The following is a 25,119-nucleotide window of genomic DNA, read 5'->3' on the forward strand; positions in this document are numbered from 1 at the left end:
CAAAAGTGTCCATGTTTTTCTAGGCCTGTATGACGTTTTTAAACTGTAGGGCCACTACCCTGGCATGACACAGCTCATACTGGGCTGGGGGCAGCTCATTGATGCTCCTAAATAAGGTTCAGCCCCCAAGTAGTGGGATTATTACAAGTGGGACAGAGGTTGGACATGAAACATGTTGCCCAGAGATGCTCATAGGCCTACATCAGGGTAGGGTACACACATGACAGATTTCCCACAACAATTCGACCATGAATCTGCGGTGAAATGTTACCATATTTTAGAATAGATGTGCAGACCATTCTTGTTTCTAAGATGCTATACTCCCTCACCTCCCTCCATCAGGCGCTTTTAAATTTTGCCTAGAGACTAGTTGTTGTTTTTTTTGCAGAGTCCAAGGTCCAACAGAAAGAATGAAAAACAAAGCATATACACGCTTATTGTACAAGCAGGTTACACAATAGAGATGTTTTTGAAATCCAGTTCTCTATTTGCAGAGCTTCATGACATTAAGTCATCCAGTCTTTAATAGGTGATGGTCTATCCCCAATCACTATAAGATCGGTGGGAAATCTGACTTCTGGCCTCACCTGGAGCCCCTCTGAATGCCTCCGAAAGAGCTTCACCCCTTACCCTTGGTAGCCTGATGAAAGGACTTGCCATTTATTTTTTATTTTTTTTTATCAAACAAAACCTCTATTAGCTCATCAAACTCTGGTCCACTTTTTTAAACATAAAGGTCACACAAGCTTATTTTTCCATATAACATCTACTTGTCAGACCTTAAAGGGGTTATCCAACACACGGTGACTTTAGTACTTATCTTCCAGACAGTAATGGACATGCTTTGGAAGGATCCGTGCTTGTCTTGGGGCTAAGTGGCTGTGTTGTGAGTCCACCATAACCCTGCTGCTTTCTTTCTGTAAAATGGCTATTTCCTGTTGGAGTTCCCTACCTCCAACTAAAAATCCCAGGATCCCGTGTTTCTAGGTGGGAGATTCCTTCCATTCGTGCTGTGCTTGAAACTACAATTCCCAGCAGCCCTGTGGAGAATGATCCCCACCCAGCGGGGACTCTACCCATTGCTGCACAGACAGGCTCCCTCTCAACACCTGACTAGTGATGTAATGTCTGGGGCTGCACTTCAACATGGGAAAAGCCTGAGACAATGGGAAAAGCCTGAGCCTGAGACAATGTTCATTTTGTATGCTGCTAAAAAGAATGTACTTCTGGCTCTATAGAGTCTATAGATATTAGCAGCAGCTACTTGGTTACCTCTAAGAAAGACACCGTTGGGTCTTTTGCCCATAGGATCCTTGAGATTACAGACATCATATAGGAAGGTCTTAATAGACAAATTGGCATGGTTACGTCCACCTGGGGGTCACTCGCCAGGAAGTATTTGTTAGAGGTTCTCTGACTGGATTGTCTGAATAAGCTTGGTACCTTCTCAAGTTAAAGGCTGGTGCGGTCTTCCTCATCAGAGGAAGAATGAGCCTTGCCAATGATTAGGGTTCTGGACAACTTGTTACTGTGGTCACTGCCCTTCTGGGTGGTCTCCAGGTCCTCTGACTGAATTGCACACATGGAACCTTCTCAACTTCTCAACCTTGTCAAGGACTGTAAGGTCAGTGCTGGGTATTTGATTTGGTTTGGTTGATATGGCTTGAACTCCTGACATTTCTATGGAGTGAAGGCATAAGTTCATCCTCTATCTCATTTATAGACGAACCTACAAAGCCTGTGACCCAAATGACCCTATCTGGAGTAGAGGGCTAGAAGAGGGGTGAATAGGGGTACAACTGCAGAAATATAGGGAAACATAGCAGTCAGGCAGAGGTGCTTTCCTTATCTAAAAGAAATAAATAAGTAATTGACCATCATAAAATAATAGAGGAAGTAATCTCATAAAGAATACTTTAAAGGGGTATTCCAGGCAAAAACTTTTTTTTTATATATCAACTGGCTCCGGAAAGTTAAACAGATTTGTAAATTACTTCTATAAAAAAATCTTAATCCTTCCAATAGTTATTAGCTTCTGAAGTTGAGTTGCTATTTTCTGTCTAACTGCTTTCTGATGACTAACGTCCCGGGAGCTGTGAAGTTCCTATGGGGATATTCTCCCATCATGCACAGCTCCCGTGACGTGACATCATCATTGAGCAGTGAGACAGAAAACTTCAGAAGCTAATAACTATTGGAAGGATTAAGATATTTTAATAGAAGTAATTTACAAATCTGTTTAACTTTCCGGAGCCAGTTGATATATAAAAAAAAGTTTTTGCCTGGAATACCCCTTTAAAGTATTCTTTATGAGATTACTTCCTCTATTATTTTATGATGGTCAATTACATATTTATTTCTTTTAGATAAGGAAAGCACCTCTGCCTGACTACTATGCTTCCCTATATTTCTGCAGTTGTACCCCTATTCACCCCTCTTATAGCCCTCTCTCTACTCCAGATGTTTTTGCCTGGAATACCCCTTTAAGCTGCAGTTATAGAAGGAACAGCAAGATAGACAACACAACACTGTTGTGAACTGTTTATGTCATAGAAAACAAGTTATAGTTATCGTAAAGGAGAAATCTCAGCGGCCGCCAGCCGCAGCAGGGAGCTCTCTCTAGTGACTGGCGTCGGAGAACCCGCAGCGTGAAATACACTGGGGATGCGCTACGTGTGACCCTACCCTTCACACGTACAGTATCCTGCACATATCTGATGTGCAGGATTTTATGCTGCAGATTTCCGTGTGAACTAACTGAACACAGTGTGAACTAACTGAACACAGCTTCAAATCTGCAGCTTCAAATCTTCGCAGGAAACTTTCCGTGTGGATACACCCTGAATAAAAAAATAAATAAAAAAAAAGTGGTGTCCCGGTACCGAACCTAGTTCTGTACCATCCTTAAGTCCCCTCAGGAAGAGTCCCTTAGGTCCACAGGGCTCTCATGCAGGGCTTCGCCCGGATCAAGTGTCTTGTATAAATGCCATGTGCCTTGACTCCGCCCATTGGTCCGCCCTTTGACACGCCCACCTTATTACTGGGGTGCCATACTGTAACAAGCCCTCTCCTCACGTACTTAGCTTACTACTGGGGTAACACACTGTAACAAACCTCCTCATCATGCTGCTTGCTGAGCAAATGGTTCGGATGATGGTTGTTTAACTTTCTTGCGGCAAGCTGAGCGGCGCCCCTCGTCAAGAGGGCGCTCTAGGTGCCTGCCTATTTTGCCTATAATAACAGTAGAACTCCAAGATGTAGACAGGATACATGGGCGCTCGACAACCAGGTAGCAGGATAAAATGATTAATCACCCATAATGCAACGCGTTTCACAGCACAGCTGCTTCATCAGGCATTGCCTGATGAAGCAGCTGTGCTGTGAAACGCGTTGCATTATGGGTGATTAAACATTTTATCCTGCTACCTGGTTGTCGAGCGCCCATGTATCCTGTCTACATCTTGGAGTTCCACTGTTATTTTAGCTATTTCTGACGAGACGAGGAGCGGCTGCTGACACCTCACTTATTCATTTTCTACATCTTGTCCCATTGTTGCACTTGGTGGAGTGTAACTTACTGTGGTAAGAGCAATATCCACCTTTACCTATTTCTCTGTGCAAGAAACAGTATCACACTATGGAGCGCTGTCTGCCTTTTGTTTTATTTTGCCTATAGGCAGAGCCGGCCCCAGGACCAATTTGAGTGTACAGCGCTGCAGAATCTGTGTGCCCTATAGAAACAATATAAAGAGTTACTATAACAAGTCCTTGCCGTAGGAATGCCATGTAAATGTCTTTTTGTTATTTACAAGTCTCGGAGCAAGCGCCCAGCCCTTCGCTGTTTTCTTTTAGTTAATATATGCAGCTTCAGTCTGAGCCCTTGTACTGCGCGTAATTCCATCTAACCCCTGGGAGATCACCGCGCAGCACTAAACTAGACGCCATTCCTTCCCAGCCTACTTCCAGGTAAGTGCAATCCAAACTGGAACGTGACAAAACGTATCCGACAGTGAAGGGTAGTCACACGTGTGAGTCTGTGGCATGAGTGTGAAGCTCACTAACATCCTGCAGGTCACTAGTACACAATGCCCACAGTGCACCGAGAGAGGGGGGGAGGAAGGAGGTTGGCCGGGGAGGAGACTGGGACTCTGTCATTCCTTAATACTTTACGCAACTTTTAGAAAAAAAAAAACAGCAAGACATGAGTGAGTATGAGGAACAGCGTGTGTTTACAAGTACTGATACCGTCTGCTGCTGGGGTTCTGCCATTTAAAGTGGAATCACATGTGTGCCCTGCAGTCCCTGGCATTAGGTGAGTGGGGTATGGGCACCATCCAAAACATTGCGGGGGAAGGAATGTTCATGCCTGGGGGGGACACACTGCTTGAAGGATTCTTAAAGTGGCTGTTACGTAATACTGAGACACACTGAGGGGTCTGGCGTCTCATTCAAACTTTTACGTCATTAATTTAACATTCCTTCTGTAATCGCGGAGAATTTTTATTATTTTTATTTTTTTTCAAAAAGTTAAACTTTATTCAAATTTTTTATTCGAATAGATTTGAACAATTTAAAGAGATAGATGTTACTTCGGATAACTGTCAATTTTTATTTCTACTATTATTATTTTATTTAATTTATGTTTAATATTGTCTTTTTTTTTTTCTTTTTCTCTTTTTTTTTTTTAAGGGTACATTCCCACACGGCGTATTTGCTGCGTATTTGCTGCTGCGTATTTTATTTTCTCTGTTGAAGTCAATGGGTAGTAAAATACGCAGCACCAAGTACGCAGCAAATACGCAGCAAAATACGCCGTGTGGGAACGTACCCTTAAGTTGAAAATATTTTTGTTGGAATCTGGACAAAAATTCTTTCCATGAATGACCGGCTTACGGTTACCCTCTGGAATTGGTTAAGTGATTTAGAAATATGCTCAATGAAAAAAAGAAAAAGAAAGTTCTATACATTCCACATATGGGGGAGATTCATCAAGACCTGTACAGAGGAAAAGTCGCCCAGTTGCCCATAGCAACCAATCAGATCGCTGCTTTCATTTATCACAGGCCTTTTCAAAAAGGAAAGTAGCGAGCTGATTGGTTGCTATGGGCAACTGGTCGACTTTTCCTCTGCACAGGATTTGATGAATCTCCCCCATACTCTCTGCATCAGTTACCTTTTTGTTGTTGTTTTGTTTTGTTTTTTAAGATCTCTGCTTGCTGTCGTTGAATGAGGATCTTTGTTGTTTACTTGCTGGGGATATAAATAAGTTCTGGTCATATGTTCAAAGAAAGGTGCATGGCTTATTACAGTACAGCAGTGTTTCCCAACCAGGGTGCCCGCAGCTGTTGCAAAACTACAGCTCCCAGCATGCTGGTTTTGCAACAGCTGGAGGCACCCTGGTTGGAAAATACTGATCTACGTAATCAGATTTTGAAGTCCCTGAGTGCCTCCAGCTGTTGCAAAACCACCACTCTCAGCATGCTGGGAGTTGTAATTTTGCAACAGCTGGGGGCACCCTGGTTGGAAAACACTGCTGTACTGTAATACGCCATGCACCTTTCTTTGAACATATGACCAGAACCTATTTATATTCCCAGCAAGTAAACAACAAAGATCCTCCTTCAACGACAGCAAGCAGAGATCTTAAAAAAAACACATAGGTAACTGATGCAGAGAGTATATATGGAATGTGTAGACATTTTTAAAGTAATACTTATCTCAGTAATCAGATTTTGAAGTCCCTGAGTGCCTCCAGCTGTTGCAAAACTATAACTCCCAGCATGCTGGGAGTTGTAGTTTGGCAACACCTGGAGGCACCCTGGTCAGGAAACACAAACCTAAGGTCAGTAATCTAGCCTTAAAAGTTATACATATTCCGAATATACTCTTTGTATCAGCTACATATGGTTTTCAAGATCTCTGCTTGCTGTGGTTGAAGGAGGATTTTTGTTGTTTACTTGCTGGGGATATAAAATGGGTCCTCCTAGGTATATGATGCACAGAAAGTTGCATGGCTAATTACAGTACAGCAGTGTTTCCCAGCCAAAGGCTGTCTGAGCATGCTGGGATTTGTAGTTTTGCAACAGCTGAAGGCACCCTGGTCAGAAAATACTGATCTAAGTAATCAGTAGATCAGATTTTTAATCCCCCGAGGGCCTCCAGCTGTTGCAAAACTTCAACTCACAGCATGCCTAGGCAGCCATTGGCTGTATGAGCATGCTGGGAGTTGTAGTTTTGCAACAGCTGGAGGCACCCTGGTTGGGAAACACTGCAGTACAGTATAATATTCTCTAATACAATCTCACCAATTAGCCGTTTAACCATAGGGGGTGAAAAAGATGATGAAGCTTCCTCTTGTGTCACTGTTAGTCCTAGTATTATAGTCCACAAGGTTTATATGATAGATCAAAGAAAAAAAAAAAAAAAGCTAACTTAAGTTTACATGAATTAACTTAAAAAGTCACCAAATATGACATAAAGAAAAACATAATTCTTTTACAAAAGTTTTTATTGAATAACATTTATTAAAAAAAAATATTGCTATTGCATATAGTTGATAAGGTCGAAAAGGTGAAGTGTGGGACACTTCTCTGAATTTGTTTTTACTGGGGGGACCCTGACCCAACTCAATCCCCCACATATGCAGTAGGTAGTTTGCCCCCTTTATGTAGGACCCCATGTAGGTAGTTTGCCCCCTTTATGTAGGACCCCATGTAGGTAGTTTGCCTCCTGTATGTAGGACCCCATGTAGGTAGTTTGCCCCCTTTATGTAGGACCCCATGTAGGTAGTTTGCCTCCTGTATGTAGGACCCCATGTAGGTAGTTTGCCTCCTGTATGTAGGACCCCATGTAGGTAGTTTGCCTCCTGTATGTAGGACCCCATGTAGGTAGTTTGCCCCCTGTATGTAGGACCCCATGTAGGTAGTTTGCCTCCTGTATGTAGGACCCCATGTAGGTAGTTTGCTTCCTGTATGTAGGACCCCATGTAGGTAGTTTGCCTCCTGTATGTAGGACCCCATGTAGGTAGTTTGCCCCCTGTATGTAGGACCCCATGTAGGTAGTTTGCCCCCTGTATGTAGGACCCCATGTAGGTAGTTTGACCCCTGTATGTTGGACCCCATGTAGGTAGTTTGCCCCCTGTATGTAGGACTCCATGTAGGAAGTTTGCCCCCTGTATGTAGGACCCCATGTAAGTAGTTTGCCCCCTGTGTGTTGGACCCCATGTAGGTAGTTTGCCCACTGTATGTTGGACCTGATGTAGGTAGTTTGTCCCCAGTATGTAGGACCCCATGTAGGTAGTTTGTCCCCTGTGTGTTGGACCCCATGTAGGTAGTTTGCCCCCTGTATGTAGGACCTCATGTAGGTAGTTTTCCCCCTGTATGTAGGACCCCATGTAGGTAGTTTTCGCCCTGTATGTAGGACCCCATGTAGGTAGTTTTCGCCCTGTATGTAGGACCCCATGTAGATAGTTTGTCCCCAAAATGTAGGACCCCATGTAGGTAGTTTGCCTCCTGTATGTAGGACCCCATGTAGGTAGTTTGCCTCCTGTATGTAGGACCCCATGTAGGTAGTTTGCTTCCTGTATGTAGGACCCCATGTAGGTAGTTTGCCTCCTGTATGTAGGACCCCATGTAGGTAGTTTGCCCCCTGTATGTAGGACCCCATGTAGGTAGTTTGCCTCCTGTATGTAGGACCAGATGTAGGTAGTTTGTCCCCAGAATGTAGGACCCCATGTAGGTAGTTTTCCCCCTGTATGTTGGACCCCAGGTAGGTAGTTTGCCCCCTGTATGTAGGACCCCATATAGGTAGTCTGCCCCTGTATGTAGGACCCCATGTAGCTAGTTTGCCTCCTGTATGTAGGACCCCATGTAGGTAGTTTGCCCCCTGTATGTAGGACCCCATGTAGATAGTTTGCCCCCTGTATGTTGGACCCCATGTAGGTAGTTTGCCCCCTGTATGTAGGACCCCATGTAAGTAGTTTGCCCCCTGTATGTAGGACCCCATGTAGGTAGTTTGCCCCCTGTATGTAGGACCCCATGTAGATAGTTTGCCCCCTGTATGTAGGACCCCATGTAGGTAGTTTGACCCCTGTATGTAGGACCCCATGTAGATAGTTTGCCCCCTGTATGTTGGACCTGATGTAGGTAGTTTGACCCCTGTATGTAGGACCCCATGTAGATAGTTTGCCCCCTGTATGTTGGACCTGATGTAGGTAGTTTGTCCCCAGAATGTAGGACCCCATGTAGGTAGTTTGCCCCCTGTTTGTAGGACCCCATGTAGGTAGTTTGCCCCCTGTATGTAGGACCCCATGTAGGTAGTTTGCCCCCTGTATGTAGGAGCCCATGTAGGTAGTTTGCCCCCTGTATGTAGGACCCCATGTAGGTAGTATGCCCCCTGTATGTAGGACCCCATGTAGGTAGTTTGCCCCCTGTATGTAGGACCCCATGTAGGTAGTTTGCCCCCTGTATATAGGATCCCATGTAAATAGTTTGCCCCCTGTATGTAGGACCCCATGTAGATAGTTTGCCCCCTGTATGTTGGACCTGATGTAGGTAGTTTGCCCCTCTATGTAGGACCCCATGCAGGTAGTTTGCCTCCTGTATGTTGGACCTGATGTAGGTAGTTTGCCCCCTGTTTGTAGGACCCCATGTAGGTAGTTTGCCCCCTGTATGTAGGACCCCATGTAGGTAGTTTGCCCCATGTAGGAGCCCATGTAGGTAGTTTGCCCCCTGTATGTAGGACCCCATGTAGGTAGTTTGCCCCCTGTATGTAGGACCCCATGTAGGTAGTTTGCCCCCTGTATGTAGGATCCTATGTAGATAGTTTGCCTCCTGTATGTAGGACCCCATGTAGGTAGCTTGGCCCCTGTATGTAGGACCCCATGTAGATAGTTTGCCCCCTGTATGTTGGACCTGATGTAGGTAGTTTGCCCCCTGTATGTAGGACCCCATGTAGATAGTTTGCCCCCTGTATGTTGGACCTGATGTAGGTAGTTTGCCCCTCTATGTAGAACCCCATGCAGGTAGTTTGCCCCCTGTATGTTGGACCTGATGTAGGTAGTTTGCCCCTCTATGTAGGACCCCATGCAGGTAGTTTGCCTCCTGTATGTTGGACCTGATGTTGGTAGTTCGCCCCCTGTTGGTAGGACCCCATGTAGGTAGTTTGCCTCCTGTATGTTGGACCTGATGTAGGTAGTTTGCCCCCTGTATGTAGGACCCCATGTAGGTAGTTTGCCCCCAGTATGTAGGACCCCATGTAGGTAGTTTGCCCCCTGTATGTAGGACCCCATGTAGGTAGTTTGCCCCCTGTATGCAGGACCCATTGTAGGAAGCTTGTCCCCTGAATATAGGGCCCCCTGTAGTTAGCCTGTGCCCTGTAGTTAGCTTGCCCCTTAAGAAGCATTCTTTCTGTATATAGAACTCCCTGTAGGTAGCTTTCTCCTTGTAGTTAGCCTGCCCCCTGTAGGTAGGTTTTTCATTGTATATAGCCTCTTTTAAGTTAGTTGTCCCCCCCCCCTGTAGTTAGCTTGCCCCCTGTATATAGCCCCCCTGTAGTTAGCTTGCCCCTATAGGTAGATTTTTCCCTTGTATATATCCCCTCTGTAGTTAGCCTGCACCTGTAGGTAAGTTTTCCTTTGCATAAAGCCCCTTCTTAGTTAGTTGCCCCCTATCGGTAGTTTTCCCCCTTGTAGTTAACCTGCCCCCTGAAGTTAGCTTTCCCTCTGTATATAGCCCCGCTGTAGTTATCCTGCCCCCTGAAGGTAGGTTTTGCTTTGTATATAGCCCCTGTTTTTAGCTAGTTGCCCCTTATTGGTAGTTTTCCTTCCTGTAGTTAGCTTGCCCCCTATAGGTAGCTCCCCCCCCCCCCCCCACCTTGTAGGTAATTTCCCCCTGTAGTAAGCTAGCCAAAGGTCAGATAACATGTTATTTAAAGTGCACTGTGACTGGTGTATAACAAAAGCCTGATTGTTTTTATCTTTATTTTAGCTTAAGTGAAAGATTATATACATTATACTGTTTTAGTTCTTTGATGAAAAAAAAACAAACACAAGGACTTATAAATCAACTTAAAAATTAAAACATAGCTGCCAAAATGCGGAATTCTAAATATTGTACATTACAATGGTCTAAGGTTTATAGATACGTAACACATAAGCCTAAACTAACATCAGCTGCTCGAACATAAACCACAGATAAACAGGCCCGAGTAGATTTTTGTGTAGATACTTATCATGTTCCTGTAATAGAGAAAAAACAGCCCTCAAGAGCAAAAAAGGTCCCTTTGGGATCTTTCCCACAATGCGTTGTATTAGTATGTAATGATGAAGAGATGCTGCACTCTTATTATTTTATTATCTCATTATAGCATATATTCTGTATGTATATCAATTAATTTATTTTATTACCTATTTTATTACTGCATTATTACCATATTACCTAATGTATTCCCCAGCCTACCACAACCACAGTCTACCTACCTTGTGGTTTAGACTGAGTTATCTCTTTTTATCTAATACATTTTCATTTTTTTCATCTTTTTATCTAAGAAAGTTAAAGTGTCCATGTCACTTGAAAAAAAATTTGGACATGTTATAGAGACATTAACAAAAGCCAAATACCCCAGTAATTAAACGGATCCCTCCAAGGAACAGCCCAAGATAGAGGCAGCGCACAAGACTTCAAAGGTAAAATGGTTTATTTACTCGGCATGCAACGCGTTTCGCTGGATAACCAGCTTCATCAGGCATGCCTGATGAAGCTGGTTATCCAGCGAAACGCGTTGCATGCCGGGTAAGTAAACCATTTTACCTTTGAAGTCTTGTGTGCTGCCTCTATCCTGGGCTGTTCCTTGGAGGGATCCATTTAATTGCTTCGCCTGTGTGTCCAGGAGCAGCTGCCGTTCTTCGCCCGTTGCAGGGTCACTTCACGCCTTCACCATAGTTGTACTTGGTCGCTTTACAACTACACTTGGTGAGCAAGTTTTCTTGTTTGTTCATGTTCTCTTTGCATTACGGTATCACACTAGGAGCGCTCTCCTTGTTTGTACAAATACCCCAGTAGAGAAGCTCAGGTGCCCGGTGACAGATTTCCAGTATGTAACATTCAATGAAGATCCACAGGATCCGGCATCCAATCAAATCATGTTGTTTATTCCAGCATAGTGTGCAAAAATAACAGCAACATTTCGAAAGTTTCGGTTTTTGTCAAGGAGCTTGACCAACCTCTCACCTGATGGACAGGGTACATAGGAATTTTACTGTATTTACACTTCTCTTTAAAAAAAATTCTCATCCAACCTAAAGGCTGAGAGGTAGGGACATTTAACCCCTTAAGGACACATGACGTACTGGAACGTCATGTGTCCACTCCCGATCTATAACGCGGGGCCACGGCGTGGCCCCGCGTCATAGCGGGTCGGGCCCGGCCTCTAACAACGGCCGGGACCCGTGGCTAATAGCGCGCGGCATTGATCGCTGTGCCGCGCGCTATTAACCCTTTAGACGCGGCGTTCAAAGTTGAACGCCGCGTCTAAAGTGAAACCGAAAGCATCCCGGCTAGCTCAGTGGGCTGTTCGGGATAGCCGCGGCTAATCGCGGCATCCCGAACAGCTGACAGGACAGCGGGAGGGCCCCTACCTGCCTCCTCGCTGTCCGATCGCCGAATGACTGCTCAGTGCCTGAGATCCAGGCATGAGCAGTCATCCGGCAGAATCGTTGATCACTGGTTTCTTATGAGAAACCAGTGATCAACATAGAAGATCAGTGTGTGCAGTGTTATAGGTCCCTATGGGATAACATTGATCAATGTGTGCAGTGTTATAGGTCCCTATGGGATAACATTGATCAATGTGTGCAGTGTTATAGGTCCCTATAGGACCTATAACACTGCAAAAAAAAAGTGAAAAAAAAAAGTGAATAAAGATCATTTAACTCCTCCCCTATTAAAAGTTTGAATCACCCCCCTTTTCCAATAAAAAAAAAAACACAGTGTAAATAAAAATAAAAATAAACATATGTGGTATCACCGCGTGCGGAAATGTCCGAATTATAAAAATATATCATTAATTAAACCGCTCGGTCAATGGCGTGCGCGCAAAAAAATTCCAAAGTCCAAAATAGTGCATTTTTGGTCACTTTTTATATCATTTAAAAATGAATAAAAAGTGATCAATAAGTCCTATCAATGCAAAAATGGTACCGTTAAAAACTTCAGATCACGGCGCAAAAAATGAGCCCTCATACCGCCCCATACACGGAAAAATAAAAAAGTTATAGGGGTCAGAAGATGACAATTTTAAACGTATTAATTTTCCTGCATGTAGTTATGATTTTTTCCAGAAGTCCGACAAAATCAAACCTATATAAATAGGGTATCATTTTAATCGCATGGACCTACAGAATAAACATCAGGTGTCATTTTTACCAAAAAATGTACTACGTAGAAACGGAAGCCCCCAAAAGTTACAAAACAGCGTTTTTTTTTTCAATTTTGTCGCACAATGATTTTTTTTCCCGCTTCACCATAGATTTTTGGGCAAAATGACTGACGTCATTACAAAGTAGAATTGGTGGCGCAAAAAATAAGCCATCATATGGATTTTTAGGTGTAAATTTGAAAGAGTTATGATTTTTTAAAGGCAAGGAGCAAAAAACGAAAATGCAAAAACGGAAAAACCTCCGGTCCTTAAGGGGTTAAACGTTAAGGGGGTTGTATTCTCAGGAACAAACCCTTTCATGGATGCTGGACTCCTGTGGATCTTAAGTAAATGTCAAACATGTTAATGTGGTTTGGATGTTGACATTCCCACTGATAACTAAAATGGATGGGAATGTGGAGAGTGAATAAATGGGGTTTTGTTGAGAGCGCTCCTGTGTGACGATGGCGGTCAAATGAAGCAAAGGTCTGAGCCTTCCTCAGGTCCACAATAATAGGTTTGTGTAGTCCTGGCCAGGGTTCCTGCAGGCGGGTTCCTGCAGGCGGAGTAGCCCGCCTGCAGGAACCCTGGCCAGGACTACACGAACCTATTATTGTGGACCTGAGGAAGGCGCCAGTGAGCGCCGAAACGCGTTGTCCTGTTTTACCTGTTTGACTTCTTTTTGCAATAAAAGTTAGTCCTGCGTAAGTGCTGGCTCAGACCTCTGCTTCATTTGACCACCGTCGTCACACAGGAGCGCTCTCAACAAAACCCCATTTTTTTCACTCTCCACATTTGCATCATTGTCCGTCTCCCTCGGGAATACGGAAAACAAAGGGTGAGAGCAGCAGACTGTCACCATCTTCACCTCTTCTTACCCCCCACCATACCTCAGAGGCCCCACACACCTCTGTGCGCAGCGTCTCAAGGTCAGTACGTCACCTTGGGTATTGGTGGCGGGTATCTTCTTCATCCTTTTTCTAAGAAATAATACACAGGGAGCGCCCTGTTGTGTTTTCTCCTCCTTTTTCCTCCATACTAAAATGGATGGGGAAAGTACTTGTCTAAACCCTTCTCTGCCTGTTTCCCTGCTCACTGCAGGAGACTAACCCCATAGACTGTCTAGACAGTCCATCTCTTAGCTAGCGAAGGAGGGAAGAGCTTAGCAGAGCTCTTCTCCAAGCTCATTCCAGTAATTGGTTGTGGTCTAAGCAACCAGACTGATTAAAAACTTTTGACATGTCTCTCTAACACAATAAAAGTTTTAGTAAATGACAAGGACACGATAATGTTTTCATGGACAGCCTTTCCTGGAGGTCATATAACACTATATTTCTTGTCTGGCCAGAGAATTAGCTGTTTGCTAGGGTGCCCAATATGGGGCTGAAATGTGAAAAGTTTTGTCCCCGATGGGGTCCCTTCAGCAAAAGTAGCTCCAGGCTGCTGATATACGGGGGTTCAGCAGGAGAGATCGTGGGGGTTCCCAGCGGCGGGACCCCTGAGATCAGACATCTTATCCCCTATCCTTTGGATAGAGGATAAGATGTCTAGGGGCGGAGTACCCCTTTAAAGCATATCTGGCAGAACTCACACAAAAAAAAATATGTTACTCAGTTCCTATTCCTGACCATGTACATCTAATTTTCAGGCATCTATCACCAATATATCATAACCGACTGGGGGGACAGGGAGAGTGAGCCTTAAGCTGTCCCTAGTGACCCTTTCTCTGCCTACTTGCCCGTAAACCCTAAGAAGTGAATCAACAACTTGGAAATGGTCCCTCCCTGCGGTACAGTGCAGTGGCATAAAAACAAATAATATACAAAGTCGATCACATGCCAGAAAGAGAGCAGGAAAACTACCAGACAACCAGAAATACATAAATCAGACAGGATACAAATACTAACAAAGAAGAATATAGTGTATTAACAAACAGTTCACAAACCAGAATCCAGATAAACGGCAGACATGGATAAATGAACAAGACTAGGCATGGTACGAGTATACAGCAGAAGACAGGAATTGCAGGGGATGAGCAGAAGAGCTGAAAGCTAGAACACTAAAGATCAGGTAACATAGGACACTGTTCACACTGGGACACAGAACTAACAAACTGGACACCCCACTCCACAAAAGGAGTAGCCATTATAATAATGCCAAATAGACTACTGGCCAGCAGGCACACTCCACTGTGTGATCAGGATGCTGATTCAGTAGGAAACAGAAATATAATACATGAAACTCTAGACCAGAACCAGATGAGTCTAAATAGACTCCAGGATACCAAACAGGAAAATATTACATACAGAGTAGAGGTAAAACTAGACTAGACTCAGACAGTGTGAACACAGACTAAGCAGAAAGGACCTACAATCCTAAAAATCAACAGATGTAACAGACTAAAATCTACAATAAACAAGACTATTTAACCATGGCTAAAACTCAGATAAAATCACAAGATAAATACAAGGTGCATGCTAAAGCAGACTCAAAAGTGTATTACACAAACAGACATCATAGTAGGATTATTGCACAAAATAACCATCAGCCAGAATGCAGGAGAACTCTGTTAAAAAATAGACATATCCGAGATCTCATTGGTTCTGAGCATTAACCATTCCCAATCCAGGGAGAATAGCAACCTGCAGAACAAACTAGTGTGTGAATACACACCTAAACAAAAAATACAAAAGCAAATAAACGGACATTATACTATATTTATTACTAGCTGAGTACCCGGCGTTGCCCGGTTTTTCCTACCTCATCCTTGTTGGGGAGGAAAATCAACAAAGGAGGAAGCTTTTGACTTCATATCCCGTCCTCATATATTGTTGTCATATCCCAACCTCATATCCCGTCCTCATACCCCAACCTCCTATCCCGTCCTCCTATCCGGTGCTACTATCCCGTCCTATCCCGACCTCCTATCCCGACCTCCTATCCTGACCTCCTATCCCGACCTCCTATCCTGACCTCCTATCCCATCCTCTTATCCCGTGCTCCTTTCTCGTCCTCCTATCCCGTCCTCCTATCCCGACCTCCTATCCCGTCCTCCTATCCCGTCCTCCTTTCTCGTCCTCATATCCAGACCTCCTATTCCGTCCTCCTATACATACATATATACATACACACACACACACACACACACACACACACACACACGTTGAGTTTTATATATATACATTTTATTTATATATATATATATATATATATATATATATATATCCCTCTTTTCATTCATAGTGTTAGAAATCCTCTCAGGAAGGGGGTGTGTCCTCCCTTATGGTGTGGGAGGTGATTGGTGTGTGATGGGAGGGGGCGTGTCTCTCCCAGTGGTGGTGGGAGGTGAATTGGTGTGTGATGGGAGGGGTGTTTCCCTCTCTTGTAGTGGTGGGAGGTGATTGGTGTGTGAAGGGAGGGGGCGTGTCCCTCCTTGTGGGGTGGGAGATGATTGGTGTGTCTGCTCATGCAGCCTTGTCCATGACTCATGGACAAATCTGATGCTGCTGCAGGACTGGTTAGTGTCGCAGTAGATATGAGGACCCCTAGTGGTGGAATTTTCAGGGGCAGTTTTCTTTTAAAACTAAATAAATATTCAATAAAATGTAAACAACCATATTACAAAAGGCCTTTAATTTTTATCAGTAACAACATATATAAAACGTTTTTGGATCTGACAGTGCCTAATTAAAATGACCCTACCTCTCAACGTTTAGGTTAGTTATACATAGAGAATTATTTTCGAAGGCTTGCCAGAGGTCTTAATACAGTACAATTCCTATGCATCTCGTCCAGCAGGTAACAGGCTGGTGTAACCATTCCAGTGCAGTGATCCATTGAGGAGTTACTGCTATCTTGCATTCTTATAGAAGTGTTGGGAAAGGTTGATTCACTGTAAGCTAAAACGCGGAAATGCATACTCAGCTGTGTTGTAACATATTTTGTGAAAAATTGCTCAATGTGGTGAGTTAAAGGGCAATTATTTCCAAACCCCATGTTTTCTGCAGTAACCTGATGTGCATTGTAATTCTACAGGCTTCATTGAACCGGCCGGGTTCGCACGGCAGAATTTCTGCATGGAATTCCACATGAAAACTCTGCATGAATTTATAGGCGATCCACTTCAACGGAATTCCGCTGTCCCATTCACACAGCAGAATTTCCGCTGCATGAATTCCATTGAAGTGAAAGTGAATTAATTTACTGCAGAATTGTGAACATAGCCTAAATCTGCCTTGCGAAGGAACTTTACCCTACCTCGTTTACATAGGTCAAACCAAAAACAACTGCTATGTGTCACCTTCGGCGATACCAGGCCACCACAGAGACAAATATATAAAACATATAACCTACACAAACATGCAGGTATAAGCCCATGAAGTCACAACACCATGTCATTCCATTTATTGACTATACAAGTTTATTCAACAATTCATTAAAATTGTATAGAGACGACAAATAAACTGGAGGACGTATAAAAGACACTAAGGGGACTAGAACACTCACAAGAAATACAGTATATAGTGAGCAGTGAAATTCCGCCATGTGCATTGTGCAGCAGAATCCTATTGAAAGCATTTGGACTCTGCTGCAATGGAATTTCCAAGCTAAATTTTTTGGTCTGTTTCTGCTTGGAAATTCTTCTGTATGAACGTATCCTAAGTGTCTCCCTCTACTAAATAGGTGGGCTTTTACCATATTAAAGGAGTAGTGCAGAAAAAAATAACTTATCCCATAAGGATCCTCCCCCCAAAGGATAGGGGATAAGTTATAGATCACGACCACTGGGACCCCCCGCGATCTCCTGAATGGGGCCCGCCAGTCTGCTGGAAGGGGGTGTACCGCCCCCCCCCCCCCCATGAAGCTGCAGCTGACACGCCTCCCCTATGTATCTCTATGGGATACATGGAGGGGCGTGTCGGACGGCACTCCAGTCTGGGGTCCAGAAGACTACCGGAGCCCCATTCAGGAGATTGCGGGGGGGGGGGGGGGGGGGTCCCAGCGCTCAGCCCCCCTGTGATCTATATCTAAGTTATTTTTCGCTGCAGAACTCCTTTACCTGTACCCATTAGCCAACAGGCTTGAAAAAGTACACAGTCATGCTGACTTTACAGTATAACATGGGGTGTCCTGAAGAGCTTAGTAACCTCCGTTTAGGACACCAATGAATCTAAATGGATCCCATGAGATCCCATGGGGACTCCCTCCGTCTGTTGCCTGTTTATTTAGCAAGATTGAACTGGACAAACATATATGGTGTCTGGGGTGTTGCAATGATATTACAGGGTCTGGTGGTATTAACCCTTACTTGTTGTGATGCCAGGGTGAAGTTTGCTTAGTATAGGAGATCCTGCTGCCAACCTGACCACAAACGGCAGGAATAATAAACTGAATGTCAACAGCAGATTTTACGAGATAACTGGAAACTTTTACTTGAACTTTTATGCAAACAGTCTTTACAATTATACAGTGTCTCTCGAGGTAACCGGGATGCAGGTTCCTCACAGGCTTTGCTGGGACTTGCAGCTTTTAGCTTTAAGCAGGCCACTGTGCTACTAATAAGATTTGAGTAGAATAGTAGTCACACAGGATTTGTAGGTTGAGCTTTATAACTCACTGTTCAAGTGGCTGCTGGTTCTTTAGGCTTTAGCCTAGTTGAGATGAAGAAAGTTATGCTGATTGTGCTTGCTTGATAGTCCGGAACTAAGAGAGGGAATCTATCGGCACTACACACCCCTAGAACTCTTTAGACCTAGATAACAATTAAGCGTACTGTTACCTTACTGGATACGTGTATTTTTAGTTAGCTACAGGTATACCTTCTGGCCAGGAAGAGCATCCTGAACATGTAAAGACAAAAGAACATATTAGTGCAAGACATTTGTGCATAACAGTGGTATGGACTGATATAGAACATTGTTACAGTCCCTAAGACTCATTTTTGTATTTGATGGTGAGATATATTCATGTACCTATTTTTCTTGTGAGTATAGGTTATGAGTTATGTGTACTGAATTTTAAATGTACACAAATTAATTTTATTAATGTGAAGTCAGTCTTGGTATCTGAATGGTATGTTTTTAATAGGCGCTAGTGAGGGGTGGCATTTACTGTTTCTCCCAGAGGAGCTGGGAGGGCACCTTTAAGTAAACACTATAACACCTAGAGGAGGTATATATACCTTATTATTTTTTTCCTGTACAAGAATTTTGTGCTTGTGTACAGGAATTTTATACTTCTGTACAATAATATTATTTACATTGTTGACATTTTATGTAACCAGACATTTTATTTATCAGGACATAAGGGCTACATGACAGCAGCACAACACTTGAACCATTCAGGCAACATTCACCTGCTGTTTGGATGCAACATTTTGTGCACACAAATATATTACTATGAGGACATTTACATAAACGGTCATGTAAGGCTCGACAGTCCACCTACATTATAGTCTTAAATAAAACACGGCTGTTGCCGAATGCTGGGTACGAACTTACTGGAACTGGAAAAGAGTTGTGGTGTCTGGGGTGTTGCAATAATATTACAGGGTCTGGTGATATTAACCCTTACTTGTCGTGACGCCAGGGTACGGTTTGCTCAGTATAGGAGATCCTGCAACCAACCGGACCATAAACTGCAGGGATAATAAATGGAATGTCCACAGCAGATTTTACGAGATAACTGGAAACTTTTACTTGAACTTTTATGCAACAGTCTTTACAAGTATACAATGTCTCTCGAGGTAACCGGGATGCAGGTTCCTCACAGGCTTTGCTGGGACTTGTAGCTTTTAGCTTTAAGCAGGCCACTGTGCTACTAATTATAAGATTTGAGTGGAATAGTAGTCACACAGGATTTGTAGGTTGAGCTTTATAACTCACGGTTTTAGTGGCTGCTGGTTCTTTCAGGCTTTGGCCTAGTTGAGATGAATGAAGATATGCTGATTGTGCTTGCTTGATAGTCCAGAACTAAGAGAGGGAATTTACAGACTACAGCCCCTTATATACTAGGGAGGCTTGACTAATCCCATTGACTGCAAAGCCTGTAACTCCTGAACCCAGAGACCTCTGGGTACATCCCATGACATTACCACATGGCCCTGGAAGGTCCTAAATATCTATACAACCATTATCAAATACCAGGTGACCTGGGTAGGTCCTATACATTTGTACACTATACAAAAATACATTTATATGAGGCGACCAAGGGGCAAGCCCTGCAGGAGAGCCCTGTGGAATGGAGGGACTCTAGCTGAGGGGAGTTTAGACAGGGACAGGACCAGGTCCTGTACCGGGACACCATACAAAAAATTACAGCTTGCAGTATTTTTTTTGTCTGGTCAGATCCTGCAAATTAAACAGAATTTGCAAAAAAAGCTCCCCGAACGGAACCTGGACAGAAGTGTGAAACTAGCCTAAGCAGAATACTAAATGTATAAATAGCTCATAAACTGGAGATAAACTCACCACTACTGTTTGACAGTCTGTATAAAACACATATTCCTCCTATACCTTTTTATTTCCGGCTAGTAGATAGATAAGGAGGTTCAGGACTTTACTATGGGGGGCAGGATTTGGTGTTCCTGGACAAGGCAGCTGTGGAGGGCTACTGCTTCGACCAAGGGCCTTACAGACAAGAGTTCAGACCTAAGGTATGTTATAACGGAACGGGGGCAACAACTTGGAGCAACAAGTACAACTCATCAGGTGGATCATGGATTGGATTTCCATGGCTGAGCAGCGTGAGGTTATAACACCGAATACTAAGGCTAGCCCTAATTTGGATTGTGCCCTGTTTGGTACCTTCTGTTGGTGCCCCCTATGTGGTGTTCAGTCTGCAAGTATCCATGCCGTACAGCAGTGGTCCCAAACTGTGGTCCTTTAGATACAGCAAAACTTCAACTCCCAGCACGCCCGGACAGCCGTTGGCTGTCCCGGCATGCAGGGAGTTGAAGTTTTGCAACATCTGGAGGGCCACAGTTTGATACCAGTGCCTTACAGTATCAATTTTCTAAGTTCAGGCCTACTGGCAGACTAGTTATGTTTAAAGTAGTACCCCAAGATCTGAAAACTTAAAGGGGTACTACAGTGGAAAACTTTTTTTTTTTTTTATGAACTTGTGCCAGAAAGTTAAACAGATTTTTAAATTACTTCTATTAAAAAATCTTAATCCTTTTAGTACTTTTTAGCAGCTGTATGCTACAGAGGAAATTCTTTACTTTTTGAATTTCTTTTTTGTGCTGTCCACAGTGCTCTCTGCTGACACTCTTTTTTATTATAAAAATACAAAACAATTCCAAAAACGAAAACACAAAACAAGCTTAACCAGCTACAACAAAAAATGTAAAATAAAACAAAACCCTGCCTGACCAGCCAGCCCAGCTTTAATGAATTCTAAAATATACCAAACTATACCTATACAACTAAGCAAACTATGAAATTCACACTCACACTCACAATAAAAAAAATTAAAATAAATAATAATAAAAAAATAATAATTAGCTCAACTTGGCTAATTAAATGAAATAAATAAACCAACATAAAATTCAGCACCACCTGGCTATAACTCAAAATCATCCATACTTGGGGGAAGAAAAATAAATTTTTTGTACATACAAATACACACCGACATACTATAATATAATATAATAATAATACTACATAATAACAGCTGGTCCTACTGCCCTTTTCTTATGGCTAATGCTACATAATATAAAACAAAATACATAACACAAAATACATAACACAATATACCAACAAATACTATAAAACAATATACATAACACAGTATACATACAAATATAATAAATGTGCCTCACAAAACTACATACAAAAACCCTAAAATAAATCCTACACTAAAACTGTGCCCTCTCCCACACCACCCCTCCTGTACATGGGTCAGTCCATAACCGTTCGTACAGTTCTTAAGTACAGTCCTTAACTGACCCATGTCAGGTCCCCTAAGAAACAAAACCCCACCACCCACAAATACATCCTCCCCACCTAGCACTCCAACCAACCAACTAAATACAACCTTATATACAAGACCACAACCCAATTTAGGCCCAAGCTCAGTGCCTGTAAGCCCTTCATACCATATCAGCTGAAAACAAAACAAAAAGCTATGGTGCACATGCAACAGCCCACCACCAGGGAGAAGGATGTAGATCTGATACACTGAAGAAATTTAAACTCTTTTCCTAACTCCCCCTACTATTCTCCCTAATTCTATCCCTTCATTAAAACTGACCCTACTATCACCCTATCCCTATCCCTGTATGCCTGTCCCTAACTAAAATAAAGGTACTCTACCAAAAAGGTCTAGTACCTAGGGCACATGAAAAGAAAACCCTCTCCATAGGAGAGAAGCCCTACTGGTACCAAGACTGCCATACTCCAAAGAACTGATCTTCCCGAGGTCACCGGTGATGTTCCTACAGACCTCCACCTCGGAGAGGACTTTCTGCTGGGTGGACACTAAACACCGTGCATTCCACGTGTGATACTTAACCACTAAGCTGACTAAAAATAAAGTGCCCCGATCTCAGCCACAGAGGGTCCTGAATGCCCCATAAGCCCACTCCGGATAGGTAAGGCCAGCAAGTTGACTCCAGCCAATGGAAGCCCCCACCCGGTTGCAGACCCCTATGTTAAAGGGACAATGAAGCAGGAAGTGGTCCATGCTTTCCAGCGTGTCCACACACTCTTCTCGGGGACATCCCCTGTCATCAGAGTTCCTGTACTTCAGGTTGTCCCTTACACCTAGCTTCCCCTGAAAGCAGCACCAGGCCAAGTCCCAAAACTTCTGGGGGATCCTTTTCATGTTTAAAAGATACAGCCCCACCCTCAGATCCCGACCTGGGCAGTCCCTGAGCGCCAGAGGCTTCTGGAACTGGGTCAACAGAACCCATTTGTCAAGGAACTGCCTTGACTGGGTCCTGATCTCCCACACTCCCAGACCCCACCAACGTATAGCCTTCAGAGTCGGGGTAGCCTAAGCCGGAAGATATTCATGGGGCTGTTACGCCTAGCGCTCCGGGTCCCCGCTCCTCCCCGGAGCGCTCACGGCGTCTTTCTCCCTACAGCGCCCCGGTCAGTCCCGCTGACCGGGAGCGCTGCACTGTCTTGGCCGTTGGGGATGCGATTCGCACAGCGGGACGCGCCCGCTCGCGAATCGCATCCCAGGTCACTTACCCGTCCCGGTCCCCTGCTGTCATGTGCTGGCGCGCGCGGCTCCGCTCTCTAGGGCGCGCGCGCGCCAGCTCTCTGAGACTTAAAGGGCCAGTGCACCAATGATTGGTGCCTGGCCCAATTAGCTTAATTGGTTCCCACCTGTTCCCTGCCTATATCTAGTCTCCTCCCTTGCACTCCCTTGCCGGATCTTGTTGCCTTGTGCCAGTGAAAGCGTTTAGTGTGTCCAAAGCCTGTGTACCTGAACTTCTGCTACCCATCCTGACTACGAACCTTGCCGCCTGCCCCCGACCTTCTGCTACGTCTGACCTTGCTTCTGCCTACTCCCTTGTACCGCGCCCATCTTCAGCAGCCAGAGAGGTGAGCCGTTGCTAGTGGATACGACCTGGTCACTACCGCCGCAGCAAGACCATCCCGCTTTGCGGCGGGCTCTGGTGAAAACCAGTAGTGGCTTAGAACCGGTCCACTAGCACGGTCCACGCCAATCCCTCTCTGGCACAGAGGATCCACTACCTGGAAGCCGAATCGTGACAGTAGATCCGGCCATGGATCCCGCTGAGGTGCCGCTGCCAAGTCTCGCTGATCTTCCCACGGTGGTCGCTCAGCAATCGCAGCAGATTGCCCAACAAGGACAGCAGCTGTCGCAGTTGACCGCCATGTTACAGCAAATTCTGCCTCTGCTACAGCAGCAACCATCTCCTCCGCCAGCTCCTGCACCTCCTCCGCAGCGAGTGGCCGCTCCTAACCTCCGCTTGTCCCTGCCGGACAAATTTGATGGGGACTCCAGACTCTGCCGTGGATTTTTGTCTCAGTGTTCCCTGCATATGGAGATGTTGTCAGACTTGTTTCCTACAGAACGGTCTAAGGTGGCGTTCGTAGTAAGTCTTCTTTCAGGAAAGGCCTTGTCTTGGGCCACACCGCTCTGGGACCGCAATGATCCTGCCACAGCCACAGTCCAGTCCTTCTTTGCTGAAGTCCGAAGTGTCTTTGAGGAACCTGCCCGAGCCTCTTCTGCTGAGACTGCCTTGCTGAACCTGGTCCAGGGTAATTCTTCCGTTGGCGAGTACGCCATACAATTCCGTACTTTTGCTTCTGAACTATCCTGGAATAATGAGGCTCTCTGCGCGACCTTTAAAAAAGGCCTATCCAGTCGCATCAAGGATGTGCTGGCCGCACGAGAGATTCCTGCCAACCTCCAAGAACTCATCCATTTGGCTACCCGCATTGACATGCGTTTTTCTGAGCGACACCAAGAGCTCCGCCAGGAAAAAGACTTAGATCTCTGGGCTCCTCTCCCACAGCATCCTTTGCAGTCTTCGCCTGGGCCTCCCGCCGAGGAGGCCATGCAAGTGGATCGGTCTCGCCTGACCCAGGAAGAGAGGAATCGCCGTAGAGAAGAAAATCTCTGTCTGTATTGTGCCAGTACTGAGCATTTCTTGGTGGATTGCCCTATCCGTCCTCCACGCCTGGGAAACGCACGCACGCACCCAGCTCACGTGGGTGTGGCATCTTTTGCTTCTAAGTCTTCTTCTCCACGTCTCACGGTGCCCGTGCGGATTTCCCCTACAGCCAACTCCTCCATCTCAGCCGTGGCCTGCTTGGACTCTGGTGCCTCCGGGAATTTTATGTTGGAGTCCTTTGTTAATAGATTCAGCATCCCGGTGACCCGTCTCGTCAAACCGCTCTACATTTCCGCGGTCAACGGAGCCAGATTGGACTGCACCGTGCGTTACCGCACAGAACCCCTCCTGATGTCTATCGGACCCCACCACGAAAGGATTGAGTTCTTCATTCTCCCCAACTGTACCTCTGAGGTCCTCCTCGGTCTGCCTTGGCTCCGGCTTCATTCCCCCACCATTGATTGGACCACCGGGGAGATCAGGAACTGGGACTCTGCCTGCCACAGGAAGTGCCTCTCCCCCCCTCCCAGTCCCATCAGGCAAGCCTCTGTGCCTCCCCATGGCCCCCGTCCTGGTGTCACACTGCCCCGTGCCAGGCCTCGCCCTCTGCCCTCCCTCCCCATTCCCACTCCTGCTGTACTGCCTGCCGTTGAGGAAACCCTCCATTCTTTCCAGGTGTCCTCATCCCAGGGGAGGCAGTTACCGGACAAAGAGAAGGGGAGACCTAAGGGGGGGGGTACTGTTACGCCTAGCGCTCCGGGTCCCCGCTCCTCCCCGGAGCGCTCACGGCGTCTTTCTCCCTACAGCGCCCCGGTCAGTCCCGCTGACCGGGAGCGCTGCACTGTCTTGGCCGTTGGGGATGCGATTCGCACAGCGGGACGCGCCCGCTCGCGAATCGCATCCCAGGTCACTTACCCGTCCCGGTCCCCTGCTGTCATGTGCTGGCGCGCGCGGCTCCGCTCTCTAGGGCGCGCGCGCGCCAGCTCTCTGAGACTTAAAGGGCCAGTGCACCAATGATTGGTGCCTGGCCCAATTAGCTTAATTGGTTCCCACCTGTTCCCTGCCTATATCTAGTCTCCTCCCTTGCACTCCCTTGCCGGATCTTGTTGCCT

General features: G+C 45.2%; 1 protein-coding gene across 1 annotated transcript in view; it reads left to right on the forward strand.

Moving 5' to 3' along the window:
- The first annotated feature begins 4,205 nt into the window (after nt 1–4,205).
- TLR5 (toll like receptor 5) overlaps nt 4,206–25,119 on the forward strand; it is a 53,344-nt gene continuing 32,430 nt past the window's right edge. The window contains exon 1 of the mRNA XM_056568411.1: nt 4,206–4,312. The gene's annotated coding sequence lies outside the window, so the exon portion shown is untranslated. The remainder of the gene's footprint in view (nt 4,313–25,119) is intronic.

The sequence above is a fragment of the Hyla sarda genome, chromosome 3 (assembly GCF_029499605.1).
Source record: "Hyla sarda isolate aHylSar1 chromosome 3, aHylSar1.hap1, whole genome shotgun sequence".
Classification (NCBI taxonomy): domain Eukaryota; kingdom Metazoa; phylum Chordata; class Amphibia; order Anura; family Hylidae; genus Hyla; species Hyla sarda.